The sequence below is a fragment of the Hydra vulgaris genome, chromosome 01 (assembly GCF_038396675.1).
Source record: "Hydra vulgaris chromosome 01, alternate assembly HydraT2T_AEP".
Lineage (NCBI taxonomy): Eukaryota > Metazoa > Cnidaria > Hydrozoa > Anthoathecata > Hydridae > Hydra > Hydra vulgaris.
Window position 1 is genome coordinate 17,952,445 of NC_088920.1, and position 22,330 is coordinate 17,974,774.

The window sequence follows — 22,330 nt, forward strand, 5'->3', positions numbered from 1 at the left end:
TTGTTTGCGGAAAATGGAGAAGACTCAATGGACCAAGGAGGTGAAGATACCCGCAATCTGGACCCTAATAATGACAGTGACGGTAAAAATGAAAAAATGATCGAAGATCTTCCTATTCCTGCTGTACTGTTAATTCTTGATGTTGGTTTTTTAAAATTTGACCAAGCAACACAGCGACCTATCATGTTGCAAAGTCTTAGAACTGAGATCACAGCTCGCGGATCTGATTTATTTCAAAACAAGAATGGACCTTTTGTTGCTAACTCAGGAGGACGTTCAATGAACTCGGCGTGATTCAAACAACGACTTGCTAATGGTGATGAAGTGGGTCGTTCGTGGTTGTTATATTCACCAGTTAACAAAGCAGCCTATTGTTTCTGTTGTTTACTATTTTCCACATCCAGCTCAAATTCACAATCTTCTTTTGAATCAGCTGGTGAATTCACTTACTGGAGACACACAGAACAATTAAAAGATCACGAGAACAGTCCCTGTCACCGCAAATCATTTACTTTATGGAAAGAAGCTGAACAAAGAATAATTTTTGGAAAAGGAATATATTCAGAACTCGAAGCTCAAATTGAATCTGAAAAGCAACACGAAATATCTTAAAAAGAATTCTTTCTTGTATTAAAGTTCTTGCTTCTCAGAACATGGCTTTACGTGGTCATGGAGAAAAATTTAGTACTGCTGATGAAGGAGCAATTGAAAAATGCTGTTAAGTTCACTGTTAAACGAGAAGCAGAAACCAGTTGGAGTGCAAAAGCAGAAGCTGTTAAAGCAATTTCTTAAGGAGTCACTGAATTGGTTGAACTTCTTGAAAGTCTTTCAGATGACATTTGCCAGACGATGGGTACAAGAAATGAAGCTGGAACTTTACTTTAAAATATTCTGCAATTTAATTTCATTGTTTTACTTCATTTCTTGGAAAAGTAGACCATCAAGAAAATGCAGCAACATTGTTTGGATCTGGGAAACTTTTAAAGTACAAATATCAGTGGAGCAGAATTATTTACTGAAACTGAAGACTGTCAGATGCTGCTTAAATCTCGTAAGGGCCAAATACTAACAACTCCGCTGGATTTACTTTCATTTATTTTGTCATACGGAGATGACGTTTTTCCAAACTAACGCATTGCATTACAAATCTTGCTCATAATTGCAGTTTCAATAGCCAGTTGCGAACGTTCCCTCAGCAAGTTGAAGCTTATTCTTTCATATCTACAAGCTTCAATGAGGAAACAACGTCTTGTTGATATGGAAATCTTAAGTGTCGAAAGAGAAACTCTAGAATCAACAGACTTTGACGACATAATAGATAAATTTGCTGCAGCTAAAGCTAGAAAGATCAAATTATAATTTATAAATAGTTATTGATTATTGGATCTGATTGACCATTTGTCACTTTTAATGACTAACACACATGAACCGTGAGTTAAATTGAGTTTGCATTATGATTAGCATTTGCATTTTTTTATTAAAATTTTCATATACTTGGAATCATTAAGCGTTTTTTTTTAGTTCACATGTCTGGTTCAGGGGGGCGCCAACATTCAGCATTGGCCTGCGCGCCGGAAACCTTATAACCAAATTTATATGGCTTTACTTCAGTTAGCTACGCCACTGAAGTAAAGCCATATAACTTTGTAACTTTGATAAAAATTTACATTAGTTTAGCCAACATAAATTTAACGTTCTATTTTCGATGAAAAATAAAAATAGTGTAGCCAACGTTATTACAGCGTTGTGATAACGTTGGTTAACCAATGTTATTACTACGTTAGGTTTAGTTGGTCCATGTCACCTAAATTCAACGTTGGATTGACATTAAGTCCCTACTGGGTTTACCAAAAATGGAAAATTGTATACCAAAACTGTTATAAAAGTCTTGAGTATTTCTTAAGCCTTGAGTAATACTTAAGCATGCTAATAGTATTAAAAATTAACATGGCCGGAAAATCGTGCGTCAACTTTAAAAAAAATTCTAAACATTTTCCTGCCATGTGTTTAAGCCCTTTACTTTCCACAAATCAGTGTTGATACTGACACAGTCTGAACAGTCTATTTATAGCAACACAATTGACATTCTTTTATGTTCTTTAGATATGACATCAAAGTACATTAATGCATTATCTCTAATAAGACCTCATCTTCATGAGCAGTATTGCAAACTTTGAAGGTTGGCCTATATTAAGAAACACATTTACCCTAAAGAAAACAAATATTATAAAACAGGTAGTCAGATTTGTCTACAAAGTTTAGTAGTTCCTCTATAAAATTTAAAAATAAGAGCTAAATTAAAAACATCGCCCTATAAATTTCCTAGCTAAGTGTAAGAGAAAAGTAAATATTAAAAAAACTTTAAGGGCAGAAGTTAGAGACCTAACACAAAATTTAAAGCATGTGGTTTAAGTAAGCATATAAGAATCTTATTATTACAAGAAAGGCAAATAAAATTAAAGAGAGAGAAAAGTAATGCTCAAATAAAATATATATATATATATATATATATATATATATATATATATTGGATTTTCCCCAGCATAGTGCTTTTTAGCAAATGGCTTGTGAACTTGGCTGCATATTAGATTAGTAAGCAGAAGAGTGGACTATCAGTAATAGTACTCTTAACATTGGGTTAATACCACAATACAAGAAGGTATTCATATTAACAGCGTACACTTTACGTTGAAAAATAAATGTCAAGTCATTGCTCTTGACCAGTTACCTAATGGTTATGAAACATAGTTGTAAGGCAGTAAATCGTATGGCTTCAATTTATCAGGGTTTTCACTTGCTCTCCAGCGAGCGAAACTGCCATCTATACTCTTTGTGACACAATTTCTTCTTGATGACGTTCAGCATTGAAGTCTCTAGAATCTGAAAGTTATAAGTAAATTTGGCAATAGCTGTATGACAGTTAAATTGTTTTGGCTATAAAAAAAATTAGGTTTAAAGACGTCAAAGGTAATCCAAAAGAGTTTATTAATTTGTTAGAAAATAACAGACTACCATGATATATCATAAAATGCAGTAATTTTTAAAAATTATGTAGATAAAAATATTGAAGAGGTTAAATAAATATTTTACTATATAAAGGACTAAATGGAGTAGTTTTTACTTATCTTTTTTTTTTGATACATTTAAAGTTTAATTTTTTGACGGAGATATCTCTGGCTGTTAATAAATGTTTTCAATTTTTCTTCTTTTTTTAGGCTAAACGGGGAGGGTTAAATTGCCTTCTTTACTGAAAATAAGGTTACTTCGATGTGTCTTTTGATATGGTGAAAAAAATTTATAATAATTTCTCTCTTTTTTAATAATGCCAGTTTAACTTTTTTGATACCTCATTTTATAATGTTTTTAACTATTTTAAGTGGGAAATGCGGATTGAAAAAATAAAATGGTTAATAATGCATTTACATCAGAAATAATATAAAGCCATTAATATTTTAAGTCAAAGTCTTCTTGTATTAAGAGATTCTGACTCGTTTCTGAAATGTTCCAAAGAGATCCTTTAAACAGTTTTAATTTTAGAAATAAATTTAAAAATTGTTTCCATAAACATGGTCCATGATATTGGATTTGATAAGAAACTAGCTTTAGACTAAAAGCTTGTCTTTCTAGCTTTTAGACTAAAAGTTGTTAATTGAAAATTGGTATAGTAGTATAGATTATTTTCCATTAAATAGGGTATTTGTGAAAAATTTTACTTAATTTAGACATAATATAATAGGAAACAGTCTATGTTTTATTTTAAAAATAAACAGTAAAATAAATGAACGGTTTTGGTTGCAAAGAAAATGATACTGCAGACATGTTTTTGCTTGCCATATAATTTTTAAAATTTACTATAACTAGTACAGTTCCATTTAATATTACAGCAAAAGATAAAAGTATGAACAAAAGAAAAGTTTAATTTTTTCAAAGATCCAGTTTTAAGAATCGCTTTAGCGTTAAATAATACAGAAATAATTCTTTAGTTGTTCTTTTAATAAATTTTATATGAGGTTCTAATAACAGGTTTTCATCTGTAATTGCTCTTAGAAAAATAACCGTTAATTGCCTTTTAATAATTGTTTTATTGAATAGGAGATTGGGTAACTTTAAAAGCACATCATTACCTTTGCTAGGTTTGTAAAAAAAAATTAACTTTGTTTTTTTCTACATTCTATGAAAGCCTATTACACGTAAACAACTCATTTATTTTGAATAATTCTTTATTAAATATAATAAAGAAAAAATAATTTATTCAAATATTGTTGTTAATTTGAAGTTAATATACTTTTGGATTACTTGTTAAAGTTGTGCAAAGTCATTGTTAGTTGTTGGCTTTTTTTTTTTGCTTACAAACTATTTACCCTATTGTCTGCGTTTTTGCTAAAATTGTTGATTTAACTTTGATAGCTGTAAATATTACAAATTATTGAGACACATTCTTTCCACAAAAAGTAAAGAAATATAAAATAAATTGTTTACACACTTTGCCAAACAGCTAGTAACACTTTACCTAACAAATCTAAACACGTAAATACTGTACGTAAGGGTGGGTCATACATTTAAAGTTTTGGAATGGGAGCGCGCAATGTTTTTTTTTATGAATTACAATATTAAAAAAGACGTGAACAACTTTTTTTTTCTTAAAAAGTTTAACTAGCGGGGGCGCAAGGCGTTTGAAAAATGTAATTTTTTCTAAAAACTCATCAAAATGGCACTTTTTTTAAAAAGTTCATGGAAATGCATCAAAAAACAATTAGACAAAATATACACATAAAAATAAAACATAACCCATGCTGCTTCTTTACTTAAGGGCATATAAACACGATAGTCGTAAGAAAAGCTGTCTTTCATGATGGATTTTACGAGGTAAAAAAAAATATTTTTAAATGTTAGAAATGGTAGAGCGCGTAATAATTATAGTTATATAAGAGTATACTGGAAGAAACATGAGTAATTTTTTTCTTTTTAAAAGTTTGTCTTGTGAGAGCGTTTGAAAAATGTAATTTTTCCTAAAAACTCATCAAACTTGCACCTTTTTTCCTTTTTTTTTAATCCTATGGGTCATCAAAAAACAATTACAACTTAAAACACAACATAACTTTAGGTGTTACTCTTCATAAGGTCATGCAAAAATGTATACGTAAGTCTGCCGTGTTCGCTGTAGGATGTTAAAAGAAGACGAAAACTTGCTCTATAATAAATAAATAATAAAGTTCCTACAATAGTTCAGAGACTTCTGAAGGGTTAAAAATTTATTGGTCCTTAAAAAATGTCATAAAGCAGAATATAAAATAAGTATATTTAACGTTAAATTTATTTACTGTGATCATAAATAATATCCCAAAGTTAAAAGAAATAAACTAAAAAAATTTATACTGCCTAAATTAGTTTAAATAAATCTTTTTTTGATTGGTTCAAGAACGTCATTTCTCGAAATGCTAATGTTGCTCTGATGAATCCGTCGCTTTATCTTTTCCAAACAGGGCCGACGTCACGGGTTTTGCAGTGGGGGGCACAATCGTAAATTTTTTAAAAAAGTCTTGTATATCTAAAATTTTCTCAAAAAAAAAAAAAAGAAGACGGTGTTGTCGGCCCTGCCAAATACCGATTTGACAAGCTCTTGTGACTTTTTGGACACATCTTTTAATAACTTGACCAAGAATAGGAAAACAAGGTACATACATCCGGGTATCATTGTATTTTAAAAGTTCATCCTCTGACGATAAATATCTAAGTAAAGATTTGTGTACGCCCGAACTCCAATAATTAGAACAAAAAGTGAACCAGCATTTTCATCATGTATATGTTTTCTTCTTTTTACATTAGTGTCTCCGTATTCTGAATCTCCTTTTAATTTTAAAATTGTTTTTAAAATTAAAAATTCTTCAAATTCTCCGTCTGTTTTTTCTTGACTACATAACAATGCTTGAAGAACATTTTCACTATGAGCATTCCAGAAAGATGATAAAACTTAGGGAACTACAATGTCTTTAACTTTATGTCTTTGATGACAAAGAAGTTATATTTGCTTGAGTATATGGTTAGGCCCTTCACTCAACTTCTGCTTTAATTTGATTTCAAACCAAAGTGGCCCATAACTCCAACAATAAACTCCACCAGAAGTTGAAGATTATATGTCTCTTCAACTTTTGATCACCGAAGTAAACATATTCTATTTTCGAAATTCAATCATCTTGCATGCGAATGAGGCCCAATTTCTGTGTCTTTAAGATTGTCTGGAAAAACTTCTCCGGTAATTGCATGGGTAATTTCATAAGGATACTTTTGATAATCTGAAAGCGATTTTACAACTTCAGAGTTAAGATCTATAATTGCATTAGGAAATTCAATTTTTAGTAACCTTACCTATAAGTTTTCCAATAGAACCAGAAAAGTGATTTTTTGATGCAGTTTTTTCGTCAAGCTGAATCATAAGATGTTGGATAGGTAATTCATTTGTATGTAGAGCAAATTATCCATATTAGTTTTTTATCCAATTTATGTTCAAGGTAGTGGATAACACCTCCTTTCCAACCAGTGCTTAAATTTGTTGAGTCCAACATCATCGCAACAATGGCAACTAAAAAGTTTCCAACATGATGTACAATCCATTCGTAAAGCTTATCAGCTATTTGCTCAGCTGCAGTTCCTACTCTTTCTTCAAAATTGTCGGTGAAATCAAGTTGAATCGGTGAGAAGAAGAACAGTACTAGTCCATTTTGCACTTTTTTTCAAAATTTTCTTTAACTTATGATGATCTCTTTATGTACTACAAAAATAATAATAATAGTCCATCTTTCTTTCATTATTTTTCCCATAAAGTAGATTTAAACTATTTAAAGAACATTACTTGACCAGGACTAGTACTGATTTTCTACTCAATTCTAATAAAGTGCCAAATCAGGTTTAATAAATTCACCAGAATGCGCCCAAGTCTATAAATGTCAGTTTAGTACAAACGTAGATAATTGATAAATAATTAACGTTATCGTTTTGTTTAATTTGTGTTAAATATTTATGAGCAATTTTTTGAAGTGTTGCTGGAAAATTCTGTTTAACAATCATGAGTGATTCAGAAACAACATTCAATGAAGAAATGAAATCGCCAATAAAAGGAAAAAAAGTAAAGCAAATCCTAAAACCTGGAAAAGACGAAAGGTAAAGCAAGCCCGCCAGAAAGGACTATCTTATACTTGCACGTCAGGTTAGCTAGTGGAAACTAAAACTACTAGATCAGATTTTGTTTGTAAACGTCAAAGCATGAAGAAATCTATTGATGAAGATAGGATGACAATTATTTGCAATTTGTACAACGGTAAATGTAAAAATGAGGCTGATACCTTTTTACTCGGATTTATTGAACACAAACCTGCACCAGATGCCGTCGAAGAGCTGTTGGTGCAGCTAACGCAAAACGTAGCGCAGGTAGTTTTTTGTATTTTGCTATTAAAAACAGTAAATGCATTTCTGTATGCAAACATGCCTCATGAGTTTGCATGCCATATCGCACATTCAAGTACAGCAACCAGCAAATATTTTCTTATCTTGAGTGTCAGCTAAAGATGGATATGTAAAGCACGACAATAGATCATCTAAATCAACGACGAATTCATTGTTAAAATTAGAGCACATATTGAGTCATTCCCAGTAGAAATATCTCACTATTCTTCCAAAATTTTGAAATATTTATTTAGCGGATTAAATATTAAAACAATGCATAGTTTATTTATAAAGCAACACCCCAATCTGACAAATTAACTTAAGTATGATTACTACATAAAGTATTTTCAAAAAAACTACTATCTCAGATTTGGCCGTCCGAAAGTCGACGTGTGCTGAGAATGTAAGCACTTGGGATCTAGAATACGCGATTAAAACTTAAACGACAATGCTAAAAAAGTGGCGGCAGCGCAGCTCATGATCCACAAAAGACGTGCTAATAAATTTTATAAAAGATTAGAGACGTAACAAATTTTTGTAATACAAATCCAAAGGTAGCCGCGCTATGTTTTGACTATTTGAAAAACCTCCCTCTTCCGCACATACCTGTTCAAGAGGTACTTTACTATAGTCAGCTTTAGGTAAATACCTTTGAAATTTACAATATGGGAAATAATACGGGCCACTGTTATGTTTATCACAAAGGGCAGGCCCGAAAAGGCTCAAATGAAGTATATACCTTTCTAAGGAACTATATTTTCACAAAAAATCCGAATTCTGTTTAAGAACTTCATCTATTCTCTCATAGCCGCCCTGGGCAAAATAAAAACCATACCCTTGTTCAATTTCTAATAGCTCTACAAGCTGAAAAGCGTTTTAGGAAAATTTATCACTATTTTCCTACGCGGGAAACCCATTCCTTTTTGTGATAGAGACTATGGAATTATCAAAAGAAATATACGAAAGCATAATTGCATATACCTTTTGGATAAGTATATTGATTTGATAGTCTGTAGCAAAAAAATTCGAAACCATTTACGGTTACGAAGATCATGCACAAGGACATTTTAAATTTCAAAGATTGGCGGCCTACTGTTTATAAAAAAGCACTAAAACCCATCAGAGACAATATAGGCGATCGTGCATTTTCTGCATCGGATTATAAAATGTTTGTTTATGACATTGCATTGCCAAGGTATGTGACAACATACGACTTTATTGATGGACTATGTTCCAGAACTTTTAATATAGTAAAAAATCGAAATAAGCAACAACTGACCAGCAAGAAAGTTGATCAGGAACCAGTTGAAATAAATTAATAAAAGATCAATGATATTAAAAAACTGGAATGTTACATACCCACAAACGCAAATGAGTTTTATAAAAGTGCATATTCTTGGAAAACAACCAGCAGCGTGAAGGAAGATAATTAACTTCTTTTTTTTTATTGCAATGAGTATTGTTAATTTAAATACTTAATTGTTTGATAAAGTATAGCTTCTCACGTAAAGTCCGCAGTTTTTTTATTCCCTAATTCGTAAAAATTTGATTGTGAGGATGAATAGTATTTGTCCAAGGATTTTATCTAATTTTTATAGCAAGAACAACTTTTTTTTATGAACTACCATTATATTAACAGGTCCTTAGGGAATGAAAGTAAACACCTGCTAAAATAACTGACATCCAAAGCAAATAGTTTATAAACTGTAACTGTTTAAAACTTAGAAATTGATTATCTCGAAATGAAAATATTAGACTAGTACTGTTCTTCTTTTCACCTATTCAATTAGTATTTACCTTCACGTTAGAATAAATGGAATAATGTTCTTCTTTTTTTCCGATGGATATAACTTTCCATCTTCTTCTTCTTTCAAGTACTTAATTTAATCTTTTTGTCCATAAAAAAAAAATACATTGAATATTATCATTCATTGTTGTTTTTTGAGCTCTACCTCGGATTTCTTTCATTAACTTATTCTTACCTTGTTTTATTTTGTTGTGATCAACAAAAATATTAGTATTTTACTTTAAAAAATTTGCATTTCTTGCAGAAGCTAAAGCAGCAGTAGCTATGGCTGCTGCAGCTCTGTTAGATACTCCATACCCAATAGCTGTTTGAGAAACCCTGGTAATATCTAAGTAATTTTTTTCATACCAAATTAATCTTTTTCTGAATAATTTGCATTTTCGTTGCCAATGTTCGAATTGTCTATTGTTGTTTGAAATTCTACAGCTAAAGGAGAAAATAAATGCTCAAATTAGGTTAATCAATTTTTATAGAACAGTCATATTATACTTTTTAATTCAAGGTTCAACATATATTGAAAAAATATTTGTGATATTACAGCATTTACCTATACAATCACTATTTCTTCCACGTATTTTAGAGTCTGATTCTTTTCTATTCAAATATCTTGCTAACCAATATGTCTTTGATAAACTAACCCTATTTGAGATGTACTTTTATTGCCAATTTTATTTCTTTAAACTTATAAGAAAAATAGTTCTTGCAGAGGTATCTTTCCTTATTTTGGACATATACAAGTTACATGGGCTTAAAAAAGACAAGCATCGCTTCCACTTTCATTACAGCATAAAATTTTGCACTTACATTTTTTCAAGTCAATTAACTTATTAAGTTTGTCCGTATACATACTTTTTTTTGATGTTGTTCTCAATTTTACAATGTCTTTTGCAATGTTCCGTTCAAAAACACGTTCATTGAGTGCATATTTTTCTGAGTCCAACGGGATTGTAGATTTTGCTGATATCCAAATACTTATATTTTAACAAATATTTGTATACACAAATATCTTGTATTCAAATGTGTTACTGATCTTTCACACAATAAAATTCCATATCGTAAACTATCTCTCAGCGTAGGCAACCCCTATAAACAAAGTTCGAGTCCATTACTCAAAAGCTCATGCAGTTTATGGCATTTTAATACTGTTTGATCTCAAGTACAACCATTCATAACAATAAAATTAATATTATGTTTGTTAAAAAATATTGATAGATTTTTGTAGTGAAGAATATTTATAAATATATATGTTATAAATTTTTTAATTACATCATTTCTTCATTTTTTATTAATTATTAAAATGATATTAAAATATATTATAAAATAATTAAAATAGAACACATTTAAAAAGCAAATCGTTTAGGAAACTATTATCTTAGTAATTTTCCTACAAATTAGCTATAAGACCAACTTTTAAACATATAAAAAACTCATACACTATTTTCTGTTATTGACCAACTTTTATGGTTTTTAATAATAATGGAGAGGGGGATGTCAGCTTTTTAAAAAAAAGCCATTTTGATGAGTTTTTAGTAAAACTTACATTTTTCAAACGTCCTGCGCCCCCACTAGATAATCTTTTTAAAAAGAAAAAATTGTTCACGTCTCTTCTAATATCCTAATAAATAAAATCAACATTGCGCATGTAATTAAATTTAGTACAAATATTTATGTTTATTTTGCGTGAAGAGTTGTATTAGTTCGATAAGCTTTTCTCTTAATTTCTAAAGAAATCAAATAAAAAGAAACTGTTTAAGAAGTAAATTTAAAAAAAGTTAAAAATAATAATATTTTTCAGAACTTTTTGTTTATAATAACGCAATTGGCTGACTATAGAGATTGGAGCGGTAAAAACAGATTTAGAAGCAAGTAGTTTGAATATGATATAATTTCTCGATCCGAAAGCAATAATGCAACTTGTCCATTATAAAACTCTGTTATAAATACAAACACAAATAGAAAGCTTTTTAATTTTGTTTCAACATATGTTTATGTACATTACACAATGATTTTTTGAGTAATTAAATTTGTTGAGGACCTAAAGCCTAAAAGAGGAAAATTTGAGTACATAAAATGCTTTCGAATGAACCACTTCTAAAAAATCAAAGTTCTATACTTGATCTACAAAAAGAAATAGAAATAATAATAACATTAGAAGATACCAAAACAATCAAAATTACTCAACTAAAACAATTAGAAATAGAGCAGTATAAACTTTTGATCCGTGAACTAGCTATCAAAAAGTCAATAGAAGAACTGAAAGATTTGATAACAGCTCTGAAAGATCTAGGCTATTTAACCACCAAACTAGGACAGCTAAGTGGAGATCTCAAATGTTGCTCTGAGACAACTATATTTTATTGTTATATAAATACAATACTGACGGAAAGATTCAGCGAAAATGTAATAAATGTTGAAGCTAAAAATGAATTTATTAATTCAAACCATACAACGGAACGCAAAAAAAACCTGCGTTTTGCGTTTGCGTTCCAAAATAAAAACTCACAGGCAAACTCAAATGCATTTGACGCAATTTATTGCGTTTACTTACTTAAACGTAAAAGCAGTTTACGCAAATAACCACGTTTACGCACGCATTTAATACGCAACTTACGCTTATAAAATGCGTCTATAAACGTAACTCAAACGCATCTTACGCGTATAAATGCGTTTGCGAACTTGACACAAACGCGACTTACCTAATTTGTTTTAAAAAAAAGTCTTTTTCATCTTTTCAAGAAAATGCGAAATATTAAGTAGTTACTTTTTACTTTTTAATTCAAAGATATAATTTAGTTTTTTATTTGAACCGTTGTGTTGTTATTAAAAATATTGTTATTATTGAAATTATAGCATTTTATATTCAATTTAATTTTGTGCTTTTCAAGTTCAAAAAATATATTTTCTTTATATTATAAGTTTACATTTCACAATCTGAGTCATCGTCGTCCGAAAAATGGTTTAAACTTTCAAGAAGTTTTAAGTTTACTTTTAACAATGAGCGACTGATAATCAGATAAGACTTTTTTTGCGTACACTTTCAACGAGATAAGACGCGTTTTTTATGGCTTTCAACTAGATAAGACGCGTTTTTTATGGCTTTCAACAAGATAAGACGCGTTTTTTTCTATTGCTGCTCACATAAGATTTTATATTTTGAAGTAATTCGAAAATGGAAAAATGTTTAACAATTGTAAAAGAATTTTTGGAATGTCATGAAAGCACTCTACTAAAAACCTTTGGAGATCGATTTGATAAATTAGAAAAAATTTTTACAACAAAATTGAGAAATTAGAAAATTAAAATGCTTTACTGAAGAGAGAGACATCGCTGAAGTTCCTAAAGCAATAAATTTTCAGAATGAATATTATAAACAAGTTGTTAAGGAATCAAATGACTTAAAAGTAAAACAATAATTATAGCAAAGACAACGTGAATCTAAAATCCACCGAAATTATTCAAGATAAATTAGCAGAATTAGAAGATAGGAGTAGGCGGAACAATCTTCGTTTTGATGGCTTTGGCGAAAGAGAAGAAGAAACTTGGAAAGATAGCGAATCGAAGGTCAAAGAGTTCTTAAAGTAGAAACTTGGAATTAAAAACAACATTGCAATTAAAAGAGCACGCAGGACTGGGAAGAAGAACGAATCTGGAAAAAGAAGAACTATTGTGGTAAAGTTTCTTAACTATAAAGATAGAGAAATCGTATTGAATGAATATAAAAAAAGAAAACTATGGAACGAAAAAGTACATCTAAACGAAGACTATAGCAATTACACAATCGAAAAAAGACGACTTCTATTTACAAAAGCAAAAGAACTTCGAAAATGGCGATAAAAACAAAAAAATCAGAATTGTCCACATAAATATAAGAAGTATGAACAAAAACTTTGAATATCTTCTACATTTTATAGAAGAAACTAAAAACTATGTTAATATTATTTAATTAACGGAAACTTGGTGTTCACAAAATAAGTTTAATAATAACTCTAACTTCCATCTTCCTAGTTTTGAAACAATTTTATTAAAAAGAACTTCTTAATGTTCGATGTTCGACCAATACGAGCTGTAAGTTTTTGATTACACAATATGCAGAAAATTGATTACACAGTATGCACAATATGCAGAAAAACTCGACATCATCTTGTGATACATTTATTCGAGTATCAGGTGTAGTGAAACGAAGATGTGAAGTATACTCTTAAAATCTATAAAAACCACGCGCTACATTGTTCTTAATAATAATTTAAATCTAAGAAAAAGTAATTTAAATACCCGTTCAATTAAATTTACAATAAACTTTTTTCGGAAAAATGTTCCTTTGATCAAAATCTTACATTTTGTTTATCAAATTATACGAGTCTTCAGATAATTTTGCCTGTAACCCTTAATCGCGAGTCTTGCTGAATAAGAGGAATAGAAATATTGGAAGCTGAAGTATTATTCGAAGATTTTGCCGCTGCACTTGTTGTCTACATAGTAGATTTCCTCATTTTTGTAAGATTTACAGATCTTGTTCTCTTTGTAATTGTTTTCCCAGGTTTAGATGCATACGAGCTTTGAGATAAATAAGGTTGTAATTGCAGCTGTTGTGATTACAATATTTCTTCTTCATGTCGCTTTTTTGAACTAGACTTTATGATATCCTCATGATAGATCTTACTCTTGCGAGATTAATGAGTCAAATTAGATTAGATATTTATGAAACAATTAAGTAAAACTTGGTTTTGTTTCCTAAAGTAATTTTTTTATACTATATATGTATAAGTTGCATATCGTTATATCAAAGGAAATGCCAATAGAAACTTCCTTATGCTATAAGGAAATGCCATTAGACATACCTTAAAACAAATTATTACGTGAATTAATATGCTTTAGGTCAATTTATAACAAATTTAAAAAATAATTATCGATTAAATTTGTTTAAAATGATATTTAATTTCTCGTTATAATGACTCCTTTTAAAATGAGTGTATTATGTTTTTAAATTGAGTGAATATAGTCAGACTTTTATAATAATTGAAATGAGCTTTATTAAGTTATACTTTTTTCTAAAAATAGTTTTTGTTAAAATTATAGTACGTATACAACTGAATATTATTGTGTTCAATTTTTGAGCGGAACATAAGTTTTCCTTTGTTTTAAGCAATTTTTAAAGTGTGCGTGTGCGCTGACCAATCACATAGTGTTTTTGTGTTTGATTCCTCGTTTTAAGCGAGCTTTTTATATATATAATGAAAAAACATACATCTAATAAATTACATAAGATTTTTAACGGAAATACCATTAAAGTAAGTTATAGTTCTACAAAAAATTCAGAAAGAATTATAAAAGGCCACAACTACGCGTTAATTAATAAAAATGAACATAGAAAAGAAAAAAACACTGATTATTGTAATTGTAAACAAAAAATAGATTGCCCTCTAAATGAAAAATGCCTTTCGAAAAATATAATTTACAAGTTTATTGTTTCCTCACAAAATAACCCTGATAAACAATATATTGGCTTAACCGAGGGTAATGGAAAAAACGTTATGCAAACCACAAACAATCGTTTAAGCACAAAAAATATTCAAAAGAGACTATGCTGTCAAAATATATTTGGGATTTAAAAGAAAAAAAGAAAAATTTTAATCTAAAATGGTCTATTCAAAAATCTGCCCCTGCCTATAATAACATTTCCAAAAAATGTATGCTATGTTTGCAAGAAAAATTTGAAATAATTACTCATTTAAATCAAGAAAATTTATTATATAAAAAATCTGAATTAATTTCTAAATGTAGGTACGAAAATAAATACCTCTTAAAAAATTATAAAAACAAATGACCAAATTAAACTATCCCCATTCCAAAGAAAATTATTTAATAATAATTACTTTCTGTAACTTCCCGTTAACAAAAAAATATAGTAATTAAAAATTTTTTTATAATAATTTATAACTTCCTGTAAAATATTTTTTTCTATAAATTGAATTTTTTTTGAGATTTATTAACTCTTCCTGATGATCCAGCAATGGTGAAACTTCAAGTAGAAGATAAAAGTTAGACAAGTGCTTTTTAATAATTTATATATATATATATATATATATATATATATATATATATATATATATATATATATATATATATATATATATATATAGATAGATAGATAGATAGATAGATAGATAGATAGATAGATGGATAGATAGATAGATCGATAGATAGATATAGATAGATATATGCATACGTTTTCGTTACGCTTGTAAACGCATTAATACGCGTCAATTGCGTTTGGGTTACGTTTGTAAACGCAACTTAAATGCGTAAGTTTCGTATTAAATGCGTGTGTTAAAGCAGTTATTTACGTATATTGCGTTTACGTTTATGTAAGTAAACGCAATAAACTGCGTCAAATGTGTTTGAGTTTGCGTGTGAGTTTTATTTTGGAACGCAAACGCAAAACGCATTTTTTTTTTGCGTTCCACTGTATGATTTAAACTAAATAAGTCCGGAGGAATTAATAGTTCTTTTACAGAAACAAATACTCTCAAAGATTGGTGGAGTCCAAAATAATATTCCCACAGTGCACGAGGAAGCAAAAATAAATAAAGATTTACTACTAAAGTTGCAAAACCACCGAAAAGCTAAAAGAAGTAGAATCTTATCGAAAGCGAAAAATCAAGAACTTTTCGGAAATGCTGCAAAACACTAGTTTGAAGAAATATCTGATCGAATGAAAATGTTTCTGGCGAAGATATATGATACAGAATTTACAAAAAATAAATTATTAGTTTGTAATTTAAATTATTTCACATAAATTTCATACTTTAACTAAGAAAACGTAAAATACAAAAAAATTAAAAAAAAAATTTCAAATTTTTCCTTATAAATACAGAAAAATTTGGAAACGCACGTTAGAATTTAAATAACTTTTTCAGTTACTATTTTGTTGCTATAATTTTTTTATAACTGACGTTTTATCCTCATAGGTATGATATGTAAAAATATTTTTACATAATACATTAAAAACATCCTTTAAATGGAACCGTTGCAATTTTTCTTTTGTTGCAACTAACCTCAGTCTCTCCTATTTCTTTCAAAGTGAGATTTTCTTTGAAGTGATAGAAGTAGATGCAGCAAACTATATCACCATTCGTAGATGATCTTAAAAGAATTAGTTGGTGGCCTTGCTGAAAAGATAACTTTTGCAAAACTTTATGTTGCAGCTGTCATTATAGACAAATTTTTTTTTTTGTTATCTACTAAAGATAAACAAAACAAAAAATAATGTATAAATACAAACAGTGTGATTTCTGCATAAATGAGGTAAATTTATGTGAAAACTGCTAAATGATTTTGAAATGCCCTAATATTACACTTATTAAATGGTCTTTAATTTCGACAGTTCTTTGCTTATTTCTTCTTATTTAAACGAATCACATTTGAAAAAAAAAGGAAGGTGGTCACTAATGCGGCTTTTTATGGGTCGGCTTTGAGTTTTGATAATAAATTATACTGTGATTTGCAATTTTAATTAAAGAAAGATGTACGCATTTAAATGCTTAAAACTTCTATTTTTTGAAAATGGATTGGGTTATAAATATAAAAAGCATACTATTAACATTATCTCGAGAAGTGTATTTAAATTCCTGACTATTACCCAACCGCTCAGAGCTGCTAATGCTTTCAATAAGATTTTAAAATAAATTATTTTATAAAAATTTATCACGATAGTTAATAATTTTTGTCATGACTCTCCTTTCCCCAACCCTCCTCCTGCCTTTTTTCTAAAACTACGTCATAATTTAATAATCTGCCAAAACCGGTATTAATGTAAAGTTTTTTTCGTTAAGAGTTTATTAGAAAAGCTTCTACAAGAAAATTATTTTTTTTTTAATTATTATTGTTAAAAATTATTAGAAAAGATACTTCAAGAAAAGCACAATAGATATAGTTAACTTATTTGACATACTTACTTAGCCCCCCGTGACCCGTTTTCCTAGTCTTTTTTTGCTTTGTGAACAAATGCAGTCTTAGAAAAAGAGATATTTTATTATAGCTTTTTTCGAAATAAATAGACATGGTAAGAGTTCTAACAAGCCCCAAGTTAGGGACTTCTTGGATGCGAAAAAAGTGCGCATAACAATTATTTTTTTTGCTTTATGAACAGTTTTTAAAGAAATTATTTTTCAAATAAGTATAATTATATAGTTTAATTATAAGTAATTTGTATATCCCGAGAAAAAAAACCCGACTTGGATTAGCCGGTTTTGGTGAGAACATGGTGTGAATTATTAGCATTCAAAAACTGGGTTATAGTTTTTAGAAGAACTTTATATTTTTATTTAGTGTTTAATTGAATTTTTTGTGTTTTAAAGATTACATAGTTAATTTAACAGCCCTACTAATGTAGGGCTATTAAATTAATTATTCTTAATGTGTTTTTCAAGAAATATGTATTAAAGAAAACATTTTTTTTGAACTTTTAATTTAGTACAGATAATTAAAAAATTAATAATAATTCTTCCCAATTTAACTACATTATTATATTTAAGTACATAATGGTGTAGCTAATTAATAGCTAATTTTATGTACTTAAATTTACAATTTTTTTTTTAAAAGCACGTGTAGCTAATTTAACTTGTTGCCTAAGCAACGCTTATAAAACGCAATAAAAACGCAATAAAAACGCTTATATATAAAACAATTTTAAAAATAACCAAAAAAAGAAGTGTTACCTTGTTTAAATAGGAAATTAAAAAAAAATAAAACAAATAATGATGGTCAGTTATGTAGTAATTTCGAAGGTTTTCAATGGAAAAATTCCATTTGTCTTCATCTTTTATTTGACCATAACTGTAGCTATAATGAAATTTACAAAAATTTAATGTATGTCAGCAACCTATATTTCTTAACAATAAAGAGCTTATTTAACTAATCATAATTTTAAAATGGTGAATAGCTTTTAAGTTTCATTCTTTCAAAGCTATAATAATCTTAATTTTTTAGGAAAATATCTAAAAGTTAAAAATACAAGTGTATGAAAATATGAAAAAAATAACTTTAAAAAATGAGTAATTACAAAAGTCGTGCTGATTTCTAATGAGTGCTCATGGTATTTTCTAAAAAAATTGTATACTGTATAATAATAGCTCTGTTGAATATGTTTGACTTATGACTGTGTATAAATATATCTGACTTCTATAACTGCATTAATGTAGTATTTTAATAGACACAAATAGAAAATTTTAAACATAGTACTTCATTTGCCTTCATTTTTTAACCAATTGAAAATGTATCTATAATGAAATATATAGAATATTATTGTAATTGTATAACTTAATGAAATATATTTTACTTTAAAGTGTACGACTTTTAACATCTTGTCTTCAAATTCTTGTCTTTAAAACATATATTAATTTACAATACCGAATAAATAAGATAACTTCATATTGGTTTTCTTTTTACAAAAAAAGCAAGATAAAATTTTTAATCTACAAACCATTTGAATTACTTCTCAACACGTTAATGCATTTGCGGCAATTTTTGATAGGAATTTATTGAATTGCTTAAAAAACAAAATATTTTATATTATTATTTATTTATTTCATAGTTAAATATTATTATATTTCATAGTTAAATATTATTATAAATTTGTTTCATAGTTAAGTTCTTATTTTCATGTTCAAACTTGATAAAAATATATTACCAATCTTATTTTATTCAATTTTTGAAAAAATAAATCACATATACCCTACTAGATTTTCAAAATACAACTACATTCAATCCAAAACTTATTATTCCGCTACTAAATTCTCTATTGTAAACCGAGGACCAAAGTTGTGGAACATAATACTAAATAATGAAATGAAAACTAATTATTCTCTAAACCAATTCAAAACAAAACTTAAGCAATTACTTTTGTTAACTGAAAATGAATTAAATTTTTTCTAATAAAACTTCTTTATATTAGAAATCAATAATTAATAGTTAATTAATTAATTACTTTAGATTATTAATACATAATTAATCAATAATTGTACATATATTTTTATCATTTTAAATGTTAACCTTCTTTTTGAGAAATTTATTTTTTATTTTTGCGTTATTTATTAATCTTTTACTTTTTTTTTTTTTATACTGTTTATTTGCTTTTACTTAATTGGCAATGAATAAGTTAAACTATAAAATGCTCTACCAATAAAATGTTTTTATATAAAATCATATCTTCTTATTTTTCAAACCAATTCTTAAATGTTATTTTTGTCATTTAATATTTTAATAAATTTTGTTTCTTTTATTTTACAAAGCAATTGTTATATCTTATTTTTTAAAAAACTATAAATTTTTAACGATATGCGATATATTTAAATTTTCTTTTATAATATATATAAGAGATATATACATTGAAACTATATTTTATTGTCAAACTATATTTTGTCTAGTAATGACGCATTTTTTGGGGCTTAATGATAAGACTAAATTTGTCTTCTTCTAGCCCCGGTCATGTAATTATTTTTTTATTAGTTACGACTGTAAATTTTTTCTATCGGCAAAGTGTAAAATAAAATAAAGGCTATTTTTTTCTTTTTTATTGCCTTATTAGATTAAAGTTTAAAATATTATATATATATATATATATATATATATATATATATATATATATATATATATATATATATATATATATATATATATATATATATATATATATATATATATATATATATATATATATATATATATATATATATATATATATATATATATATATATATATATATATATATATATATATATATATATATATATATATATATATATATATATATATATATATATATTAGGGTGATTCATATTTGACGAATTTTTGAAAATCAAGTTGATCCTACCTGGAATGGTTGACCACCAATATAAAAATAATTTTAGGCCCAAAAATTTTAATGTCACGTGACTTTAGAGGTCCCCGCCAGTGAAATTTGTGCACAAAAACATAGCAAACTTCAGGGGTCTGACGGGAACATTTAAAATCAACACGAAAAGCCAACTTTTCTTCTCTATGGTATATTTTGGACTACTTATTTATAATAGGATAGGACCAAATAGAAATACGGTGGTATTTATTCCACATGATGTGGAGAAAGTGGCAAAAAAACCGGGTTTTTAACATAAAATGACATATTACTATGTATAGCTGACGCTGGTTTATTTTTTATGTTTAGGCCAAATTTTGAAAATTATTATTTGAACTAAGCATTAATATTGTTTATATAGAAGAGGCATGTCAGCAGCTACCCGTCCCCCTCACCTTATTATTGGATATTTATAACCCTTCTATCCCTTCTTTGTTGAAAGGGGGCGGGGCGAAGTTATTTAAATTTTGTTATAAATCATATTATTTAAAATTACGTTATTTTCTTTAGCAAAAAAAAAAATCATTTTTCAATATAAATATTAAAATCATGATATGTAAATATAATATAATGTATTGCAATGCATAAATATAGTATATAAATCATATTATTTTTTTCTCTGCTTTCCTATTGTTCATATGCTAGCTGCAACTGTTTCGTGATTTCTGACCCAGGGAGGTGATCTTGTCTTTGCTGCACAGCTAATATAAGTTCTTGAAGAAAATCCTCATTGTGAACATTGTTTACAAACTCTAATACAAGTTTTACAGCCTTTTCAGAACAATCGTTAACTACTTTAAATTTATTTACAAAATTGAAGAATGTTTTGAACTGGTCCACATAGCACCACATAGGAGCCGGACACTTTAACCAAAGTTTGTCCTCCATTCTTGTCAGGTTTAATAAACTGAAAATGAACCAAGAGTTCTCTCCATTTAACGGAGCAAGTCCTGGTGGCAATTCTTGTTTAAATTTTAACTCGTTTATCAAGTTTGACTTCTCTGAATGCTGAAAATGATCAGGAACTGGTTTGGAGAGTAATGTTTTTGCAATGTTTTCTTTCTCCACATCAGGAAGAGTAGGGTCTAGGAGAGCAAGTGGAACCAAAGTTTCATCTAAGTACCCGGTGTATCTCTTCATTGACATTATTGTACTCTTAATTCAGTTAAGAATTCTCTTGGCATCAGAGTCGCGTTTCTCAACAAATTCTTTGTACTGCACCAATTGTCAATAGACTTTTACATCCTGAAATGGTGCCGTTGAGGGCAATGAGGTGTACTCAATATCTGAATCTTCAAGTAGTAAATGGCTTTTGACATGAACCTAGCATGAGAAATACAGCCTAGAGCTTGAACTTTGCAAAATATTTTAGGATACAGATACATCAGGGTAAGTTCCAATAAATCCCTATAATCCCCTCTTGGAAATAAGTCAGTGTTTAATGCATCTTTGCAAAACTGGTTAGTTTTCTTAATCTGGGTTGCCAAGAAAGTATTGCTGATGGAATTGGTATCAAACCTTATTAAATTGGAAGAATCAACAGTTTCCTTGATGTCATTCCAGTTTGTCTGAAACCGTTTGAACATTAAGTTTTCTGGAGCTGCTGTTTTGCCTGAGGCAATTTGCTCCCAGAAATTTTTGAGAAGAAGTTCATATATATGCCTCCTGCAGGCAAGTTATAATAAAATAGATTCCTGTCTTTGACTGAACCTAATATTGGTTCCTGAATGTCTTCCAGTATTTGAGGCAGTTGTGTCAAAATATAGTCCCTTCACATTGTCACGTATTTCATAATCTTCTAATACACTATACAAAGCTTCATACTGAGCAGCTATAGTCCCATGCTCCATTGCTGGAATTCCAAGAAGCCTAATGTCTCCATCAATATTAGCTGAAACAGCAAACCTGTGTCTTTTTTCTTTTTTACCATTAGTAATATCTTTCATAATTTTTCTATCAAAGCGAGCTATTATGGGGAAATGTGCTTTCTCAGCAGCTTTTTTAACCCATATTTTGAGCTTTGCAGCATTTTGCTGGATGCTTTTCTTTTGTGGCAAGCACAATAAAGAGGTGCAACCTTAGCAGAGGGTTATTTTGTAAATGGTGTCCAAGAAAGATTGGAAATAAGAGTTAATCCTAATAGATGAAGGGTAGATGACTCATCAAGTACATTACTGTTCATGAATATAAG